The 9,922-nt window shown below is 33.9% G+C and overlaps 1 pseudogene; it reads right to left on the reverse strand.

Moving 5' to 3' along the window:
- Positions 1–737: 737 nt before the first annotated feature.
- On the reverse strand, positions 738–829 carry LOC113457119 (annotated as a pseudogene).
- Positions 830–9,922: the final 9,093 nt, after the last annotated feature.

A 9,922-nucleotide genomic window follows, 5' to 3' on the forward strand; every position in this document is an offset into this window, starting at 1 on the left:
GTGTATTTCCTGATAAAGATTTTGTGGTCCTCATATATGAAAAAAGAGATTACCTTCCCCATGTTGTCTGAAACTACGATGTCTACAAGGTCACATTTTAGGAGCTATTAGTTGTCCAAGGAAAGGTTTAACCTTTTCCTATGACTAGTTTTTGAATCAATATAATGTATAAAATAAATATCTATTAAATGAAATAACGATACTGCAACATATTTCTTCTTATCTCTTTATCTACAAGGCACAAATTTGTAAAATAAAACCAAATCAATCAGAAAACTTTCCCCCTAATTTTAGAAAAGAAATTTGTTCTTTTTTATATTTTAACTTACAAAGCATTCTTCTGAAAATACCCTCAGACAAAACAAAATCTATAGCATATAGTAACACGTCATAATGTGAAATATAGACTAATGTAAACTATAAAAGTATTAGAGAGTATTGCAAGGAGGTTCTTATTCCCTATGAATCTTTTTATCAAGTTTAAGTTACAAACATAATGTTGTTCACATAGTTGGAGCAACATATTCTTTACAAACAAAATAATAATCTTAAAATGTTCATTCTGTATTCTTACCACAGGTCACTTGATATTCTTGGGTGACATGAATTGAGAGATCTTAGAAAATAGTTCAAGTGATCTTCTAAAAATAAGAAAACAGTGTGCAAATAACAGAAATTATCACTTTTAGTATCTACATATAAAGCGATTAACCAATTCAGATAACAGAGGGTTTTTTTAAAATATGAAACACTTCACGAATTGTGCAGGGGCCATGCTAATCTTCTCTGTATATTCCACTTTTAGTATCTGTGGTGCCAAAGCGAGCACAACAGAGGGTTTGTTAACCAATATCCAGTGATGTAAAATGAAAACAGCTTACCATTTACTACTTCTGAAACCTGATGTAAAATAAAATCGTACATTTATATTAACTTGTCTTATAGGTATATTCATTCATGTGTATTAGTTACCCTTCTCATTTCATTGAGAAAATTAAGTATATGACAAGAAGCAATCTAAGAGCAATCTAAGTTTATTTCAGTTTATTGTTTGAACACACAGTATATCATGTATGGGAAGGCATGATGAGCACTCAAGGAGGAACAAGCACACTGCTCCCATATCACATACAAATAAATAAATGAATAATTATAAAATAATAATTAATAAAAGTTGCAACTTCCACATATACATTGTGAACTCATGTTAAGCAACAAAAATTTTTGTAAAAATAACATTAAAAAATATGAATATTTAAATGTTTTATATTTATATTTAATAAGAACTTTTTTATGGTATATCTTCTCAGAAAAAAAGTTTTCACTCAAAAGGTACAGAAAGATGAGCATCCAAACTGGCTAGGCTCCCACAAAGGCAGTAAATGGAGGGGGGAGCACCTTGGGCTTTCCACAGTGCAGGGAACCCTGACTGCTCTTCGGACTGGAGAGGGATGGGGAAAGGAGTTGGGGGAGGGGGAGTGGTGTGGGAGGAAGGGGAGGGACATGAGAGACTGGGAGGAGGCAGAATTTTTTTTTCAAAAAAAAAAAAAAAAAAAAGGTACAGAAAGAAACACTCAATTGATTTCCTCCATACAGTAAAAATCCTTACTGCATGCTAAGTTCAGATCATATTTCTTTTCATTGTTCATAAGCATTTTTATCTTTCTATTCTCATGAAAAAGAAGTCACTTATACTAGTTCATGGCTGATTAGTAAGCTTAACAATTGCATGCTAGTTAATCTATTAGACTAAGTTACATTGTAAGGAGCAGGTGTGGAGAATAAAATCTCAGTTTAATGACTATAAGAGATTGCCTAAAACTATAGCAAATTAAGACACTAAGGTGAAGTGAAGGAAGTCAAAATGGACTTAGAAGCTGATACTGTCCTTTGGCCCAATCTCTTCATTTAAATTTGCACTAATTTCTACTATATAAAAGGAAATAACAAAGGTACAATTCTATTAAATCCAAGGCCTTCCACTTTCCTGGCCACAGTTCTGATCAGAATGATTTGGTGAGAGAGGGGGCCTCCAGTATCCACATTTCCACAGCAAACCCTGCACTGTTTAAATTGCAGACCTGCTTTGCTTTCAGGCTTATAAGGACACAATAAGACAGGTGCAAATGGTCTTTTTTGTGTTCTGACAGCTGCTCTTGTCAAAGAGTGAGCAGTCTTTCCAGTACACACAGCCAAAAACCTGTGTCAACTAAGCAGATGGCTGGACTGACAGTCTTTGGATAAAGGGAAGGCGTCCATGACTGATTCATGACTGATGAAAGCAAGAAAGGGGTAAAAATACAGAAAACACATCCATCAGTCACATGGAGTGAGGATACTTCATATTTCTAGACAGCAGAAGCCTTGTCTATCAGGAGTGACAGTATAAACATAAAGTAGGCTTACCCTTATTAATCAACTAAACAATAGGGAATTTGTTATTTGCTGCAAAAAAGAATTTTCTTTACAGTTGAATGAGATTTAAAATCTGAACGCATTCAGTTAATGAAGAGATTTTTAAAGTGAAAATCGACAGATTGAAAAAATATTTAACTGAAAGTAGGTATAAGAGCAGTTAGTATTTTATATACACACACATATATGTATATATAATCTACATAGAACTCTGGTGATATTCTGCTTTCTGCTCCTAATTCATTGAAACATTGTAATTACATGTTGCTCTTCATCATTGTACAGTATGAACAGTTTCATTATGATGTCATTGTATATTCTTAACATGGACTTGCAAATGGAGACTGCATATTGATTTCCTAGCCATCCAGACCTAAATAATTACACAAAACTATATTAATTACAACAGTGTTTGGTTGGTAGCTCAGGCATATTTATAGCTAGCTCTTACATCTTAAATTAACCCATTTCTATTAATCTATGAGTTGCCATAAGGCTGTGGACTACTGGTGAGGTTCTGGCATCTTTCTCCTTTAGCAGCCACATGACTCTTTCTCCCTGCATTCAGTTTAGTTTTTCTGTCTAGCTCTATTCCATCCTACCATAGGCCAAAGCAACTTCTTTGTTAACCAATGGTAATAAAACATATTCACAGCATTCTTGGAGCATCCCACAACATGGACTTGAGTCAAGTTCTAGCCATTGTTCTTTTAGCACACCCTTTCTTCTGATTACCTTCCTCTTTTTATTTTTATTAACCATTGCAAATCTACTTTTGTGACTCCTTTGTGATACTATTAGAAGTTCAAAAGGGTCACAACTATGATTTTATCTTCAAATTTAATAGCCACATATTTTAAATTTGTTTGGCATTTTCCTTAGCTTGAAAAGACTAGAATAACATCTCTATAAAAACTAGTTTTCATGGTGCAAGAAGGCACCATGCAATCTTGCAAAGGATGGATAAAACTAATAGTCTTACCCAGTTATGACATTTGTGAACAACAACAATGACAAACCTAGCCCAATAATTTTAAGGGTGCACTAGTGGCAAATTTATTTTAGCAGTAACCAAAGTTCTCTAATTGGACTAAGACCCTCTCAACAAGAAGGAGACCACACCTGGTACTTAAAACCCACCCAAGCAATCAGTGCTAGTAATTTCATGGACATTAGATAAGCTGAAATTGATACTTTACTAAACCAGCATAATCTTTAACATTATACCTAGAGATAAAAATAGTCCCTTACATCTCATCAAAGAAACATTTCTTTACAATATAGCAACCACTACAGAAAATCACAGCCTACCAAAATCAAGTCATGGAGCCCAACATCTAATAGGTACATTTACAAACCAACTCCCATATCTAAGATTTAAGGAACATTATGGAATAGGAACAAAAAAAAATTAGCAGGCAGAGAATCAGGGAGTTCACTGTGAAACTGTGTCTCCTAGAAATATCATAAACTAGACAGATCATTGTCACCACTGTGACTGTGTAAACAAGAGCTGTACAAGGACAACAATAGACATGCCAAGTAGACACAGGAAAACTTACACAAAGTACTATAGGTAACCAGTGAATTCTGAAAGTAGATGAATCATCTTTTCCACGAAAGAGTGCAACAGTAGAAGATAAATTCACTACCAAATGATCAGCTCTGAAAACATGCAAAAAATATAATACAGACTGTTCAAGTTATATTTAGACTATGTATATATTTATATATATTATATAACAGTAATTAATGAAAATGGTCAATGAGTTTGTAAAAGAGCAAGGAAGAGTATTTAGAAAGGTATGGAGGGAGTAAATGACAGGGGAATAATATAATTATATTATAATCTCAAAATAAGATAAAAGCAATTAAAAAGTAAAAAAGAAGGAGGAGGAGAAGGAGAAGAAGAAGGAGCATGTATTTTTTTATGTTCAATGGATCCTAGTCTACAGAACAGTTAAACTTTGTTTTCACTTTCCCAGTACCTCACATCATCTCACATATATATATATATATATATATATATATATATATATATATATTCCCCTCACCTTTTTCTCATAATAAAACAGTAACATATCTAGCTATGTCTTCTTTATGTTATTAATATCTAAATTAAAACTAGGTATATAATTCTTAATCCTCTCTCCATGTGCTTACCTACTAAGTACCCAAGTGGGACTGACTTTTGTTCTTCTGCTTCCTTTGCATTATTTTAGGTAGAACAAGATGAAAGAATGTAGCACTTTCTCTTATACAGTGTTGAAATGGACACACAAATTCTTTAGTAGAGCTCTTCTGGTTTATTTGTGGAAGAAAAATCAACTCTATTAAACGCAGAGGTTTCCAAGCATTCTTTCCCAAAACATTTAACATCTTGGGAATCATAGCCAGGTCAGGACAAGAAGAAAGTTTTCTTCTGAGATAATTGAGTAAAGGCATTACTGTTGTTTTCCTAGATCATGTTGTGAATAGCAAAGATAGCTGCTGTCAAGAAGGTACAAACATAAGGTAACATACAGGCTCCCCAATTAAAAAAAATAATAATAACCAAAGCCTTTCTTTGTTTTCACAAGTTCAAATCTCTTTAGCCCTTTTAATTCCCAAGCATTCTTTAGCTTAGGTAAGCCAATATTTCAGTTTAAAAGGATATTGAATTGTCTATCAAATCTGAGATGGATATATTTCAATAGTGTATGTCTGCTATTTGTGAAATTTGGATAGATAAATAGCTTTTGAGTAGTTAGAATAAATTATGTCCAACACTACTAAAGCTTATTAGATGGACAAATATACAATTTTCCAATTCAGGAAAAATTAAGAGAGAAAGATGAAAAATGCTCGTGAAAAGTTTGGGCATGACGATACTGACTTGTAATCAGAGTGATTTGAAGATTCAGCAAAAAGAATGTGAATTAGGAGCTCAAGGCTTGTCTATTCCACATAGTGAGTTCAAAGCCATCCTGGTCAACACATCAATATCTAGATCCTATCACAAAAGCTAACATTTAAGGAAAGAAAAAGTGGAGATTGGGAGAAATAGTTAAGTGGTGTTGCTTATCCTGTATGTGTGAGAGAGGCCATAAGTTAATACACAGTATGGAAAAAAGATAATAAAGAGATACACCATTTGAGAGAAGTACTGAATTTAAAGTTGTAAAGAGAAATGTGGGTATCAGCAAATATTTAGTGAAAAATCAGGGTTTCACTCTATTTCACTGAAGAAATGAATAACTAATACCCAGATCTTTGGCTCTTAGACTAGAGAAGAAGAAAAATGGGGTTTTGTCTTAATGTTTTGTCTTTTTTCTCATGATCACAGTGAAAAAAGTATTAAATATTTCCAGAATCTCTGTACAAGAAGAATGCTGTAGGCACTTTTTCAGCCAGTAGCCTTTAAGTTATGAGTACACTTGGTCATGGCCTCTTATACAAAAAGTGTGTATGCTCTCTCTCTCTTCCAGCTGATAGATTCGGTTCCTGTTTCCTCATGTGTGCAGAGGTCTGTGATCTGTGAGTCTACCCCTAAATAAATAACCCTTAATTATACTCAATTCTGAGCTAATGTGGATTTCTTTTTAACATTCATCTTCATCTGGTGCCCCATGTTGATCCCAATTCCACACCTACTTGGTGGACTGCACTAAAAAGCTCAAAAGATCAAAGACCAAAACTAAGAGTACATGTAAGTTTAATCCTGCATGTCAGGCAGCTATGGAAACATCAAATTGAGCAATAACGGATACATTAAATAAACAGAAAAGAATGGAAATACCTCCAGAAATTGATTGAATAATACTTTATTAACCTTGAATTTTCTTAATGCTACTGAGAAAGCAGCAACAGCAGCAGCAGAGAGACATTGGATAATAGAAAAACTTCTAAATTAAATCAGCTGTTGTAATTAATCGATATGTTTACCTTACAATGTAAATCAGGTGATATGCTATGTTGGGGAAGGGATTTTGCTCTTGTTTCCACAGGAGAGGAAAAGCTATGGATACCATCAAAATTGATGAAGATTCAGTTTGAAAAAGAGAAACATCTTGAGAAAGAGAAATGACAGCTCATCCACAGAGGTGACAACTATACAGGTGGTAAGGAAACCTCATAGTGGTGGGGACAGTGTTCTGTACTTGTCTTTGCAGAAAAATACTCATCTTCAAAAAGTCAAGAGACCCTGGAATCTGGATGCCTAAAGAGGAAAAGATAATTACCCAGATAGGATCACCAAGCAAGAATTATTACTCATGATGACAGGTATGTGGGAGTAAGAATCACTGAATACACACACACACACACACACACACACACACACACACACACACACACACATATATGCTGCCTACTATAATAATAGTTATGACTCCCTTAAAAAAATCAAAGCTGACTTTGGAGTTGAACAATGGCTCTGTCCTTCTCTAAGTCCAAGCATGTTATTAAAAGAAAAATTCAGAGTTTCTGTCTCATGTAAAGAGCCATTTGGTATGGGACAGCAAAATGAAAAAAATTATGAGAAATTTTAGTTTTCTTCATATTTATTTATGTGTCTAGAATACCTTTCATTGAATACATGTCTATATTCAATAATGTCTAACTTTTAAATAATTAAAAGTTAAGTTAAATAATGTTTAACTTTTCCACAATGAACAATGAATTTTCTTGCATTAGTCTTTGAAGTGTCCAAGAAGAAGATGGGGCCCCACAACAACTCCACCTGGGTGATATGACTCTATGAAGCTGATAGCACTACTATACTGTTTTGGGTGCCAGCTGCTCAAGATTTTTCCAACCTGGTTAGCTGAAATGGTACAACTTTTTACAATGTTCCAGTCAGAATTTAAAATAGGATCCTCAGAAAAATCCTACCAAATACTCAGAAACTATTTGCAAATACATCAGACAGTAATCTTGGAACTTAATCATTATTTTACTTTCATGGGATTCCCATAAAAAGAACATCACCCCCATGAAAGTTGGAAGTAACTTTAGAAGATGACATTCCTCTCCCAACAAAGTTTGTCTTCAGGGTTAGGGACATCAGTTAGGGGCTGATTATAATTATTATATGGTTAAGGACTGTTGTGGAAATTTTCTAGACTCAGGAATCATCTTTGAAAAAAAGAGAGAAATTGAATGGAATAATGGATAAATTAGTGTGAACTTACACTGATTATACTAGTGAGTAATAGAGTGAAAACTTGTGAGCTATTATTTATAGCAATTTACATTGGTATAGTATCTTGTATATTGATACAAATTCAGATTATATTGAATACATTCCTATGTTTGTCTATAATATTTGTACACCTAGGCAAAGTTATTTTATCCTATTATATACATGCATGCTTCTACCTCTTCTTAAGACATTTTGTTTATTGATACAATTTAGTATATGTTTATTATATTGCATTATGCATTTTGAACTCTGATCAAGATAGTTATACTTTGTTTACATTTTGAGGTCAGTGTCCTCATTTGTTGCACAGTTGTTTAAAGATTTTCTAGTATAGTAATATGAAGTCTTAGTCTTTAAGTTATATAGGTATTAAGAATTATAGGTCAATAGTCATCCATATTTGTCATAGTTAGACTAATCAGGTTCTTTAGATACATAGAGATTATATTCTGCATAGATAGGTAATCATCAACCACTTCAAAGAACTGTAGAATAGGGCATTTAAATAACTTAGAGTTCTGTTGAGATGAGACACGATTGCTCCTGGCACCACAGATCTACTCCTAAGAGAATGTTGAGCACCAAAGACACTCTACTTGGAGCTTGTTTTCTTCTAGGTAAAACTGGCTTTTGGGCAAGGAACTGCCCATGCATCAACCTCTGACAAAATACATGATATTCATACACAAGAAAAAGACTATCAAATCTTGCCCAGACGGGGTAAGACAGTTTTGAAAATTTTCCTGGTCTGTCAGATACTCTAGGCCTTAGCCAAAGTTGGTTGCTCCAATGTTGCAAATGAGACTTTGGGTGATTGCCCAGCTAGCCAGTTGTCTCTGTCATTTGTTGCACATTTTAGAAGCTGTTTGAATATACTTCCTGCTTACTCAAGTAATATTAATTCCCTTCTCAGGTCTTTGATTGGGTTGAAGACTAGATGACTTGGCCAAGTTATTTATAATACAAGACTTAGATACCCTAGGATAGGATAATTATTGAAACATCTATCATATGTTTCTTACTTGATATTGCTTATGCTGCTTGTATTCTTATTTTTATACTTGACATTTGTTCTTATGCTGTATCATTTTGTATTAGGCTTAGAACTCTGCAATTTAAACAAAAGGGGAGGTGCTGTAGGAACTCCTTCAGCCAATAGCCTTTAAGTATACCAGCCCGCTTGGGCGTGATCTCGTTCTATAAATGCTGATTAACGTGTTCTCTCTCTTATGCTGCTGGATTTGTTTCCTGTTTTTCCATTCATTCAGAGGACTGTGATATGTGAGTCTACCTCTAAATAAATAACCCTTTACTGTACTCAATTCTGAGCCAATGTGATATTTCTTTTTAACGTCTGCTTTCACATGAATATGTTAAATTTGACCTATTGGCAGTGTTCCTACAACAGATGTGGGGACCCCACAAAACCAAAAGCAGTTGGAGGAGGGGTATCAAACCACAGAATTTGTCAAAACTTCCTAGACACATAAAATTTCTCATTTTTCCTAACCCATAGCAACTAAATAAATACAATCTAGAACAACAGCTTCCTTCCAATTTAGGCATGTGTAATGATTATTTATTCAATGTTAAATCATGTAAGTAAGTTCAATAATATTTACTTTTATGAGAGCAGAAAGGAATTACTTGTTAAATCAAGAGGATGATGTCTAGAGAAAAATGATAGTAGTTTCCTTAAATTAGATTTTCTATTTGCTGAGCAGAACTTTAATTATGTAATTTTAGTCAATAGTCAGCATTCTTTCATCCAGATTTTTAAGCCCAGTTTAGAGATAACAGAAGGCTTATCTAGTGGTGGCATTTTGGGACTAGATTTATGTGCAAAGAGTTTTCAGTAAAAACCATGAGGAATGTAGTTCATCCTGATCCAAAGGGCATTTGCTCATCAACAGAAATGTTACATTGGCTTGAAGGATTTGTTATAAGCCTACATTTTAAGTGAAATAATAAAAGAAATATGTAGCTATACATGAAAATGATTATTCATTTGTTTTTATGATGTTATTTAGTACATGTATGTATATGTCTGTCTGTCTTTGTATATGCAGTGATACATGTACTTGTTGGGAAGACAGGTTGAAGTCCAGAGGAAACCCTTGACTATGATTCTTATTTTTCAAACAGATTATATAACTGGTCTACAGGTCTAGAAATTACCAAGTATGCTATGCTAGGTGGCTATCAGGAACCTACTTAGCTCTGTTTCTCAGTGTTGAGGATTATGAAAACACACCACCACCATCAGATTTTTCTTAAACATAGATCCTGGGGCTTGAGCTCAGATCCAAGTCCCCATGTTTGAAG

The sequence above is a fragment of the Microtus ochrogaster genome, chromosome 18, assembly GCF_000317375.1.
Source record: "Microtus ochrogaster isolate Prairie Vole_2 chromosome 18, MicOch1.0, whole genome shotgun sequence".
NCBI classification, from domain to species: domain Eukaryota; kingdom Metazoa; phylum Chordata; class Mammalia; order Rodentia; family Cricetidae; genus Microtus; species Microtus ochrogaster.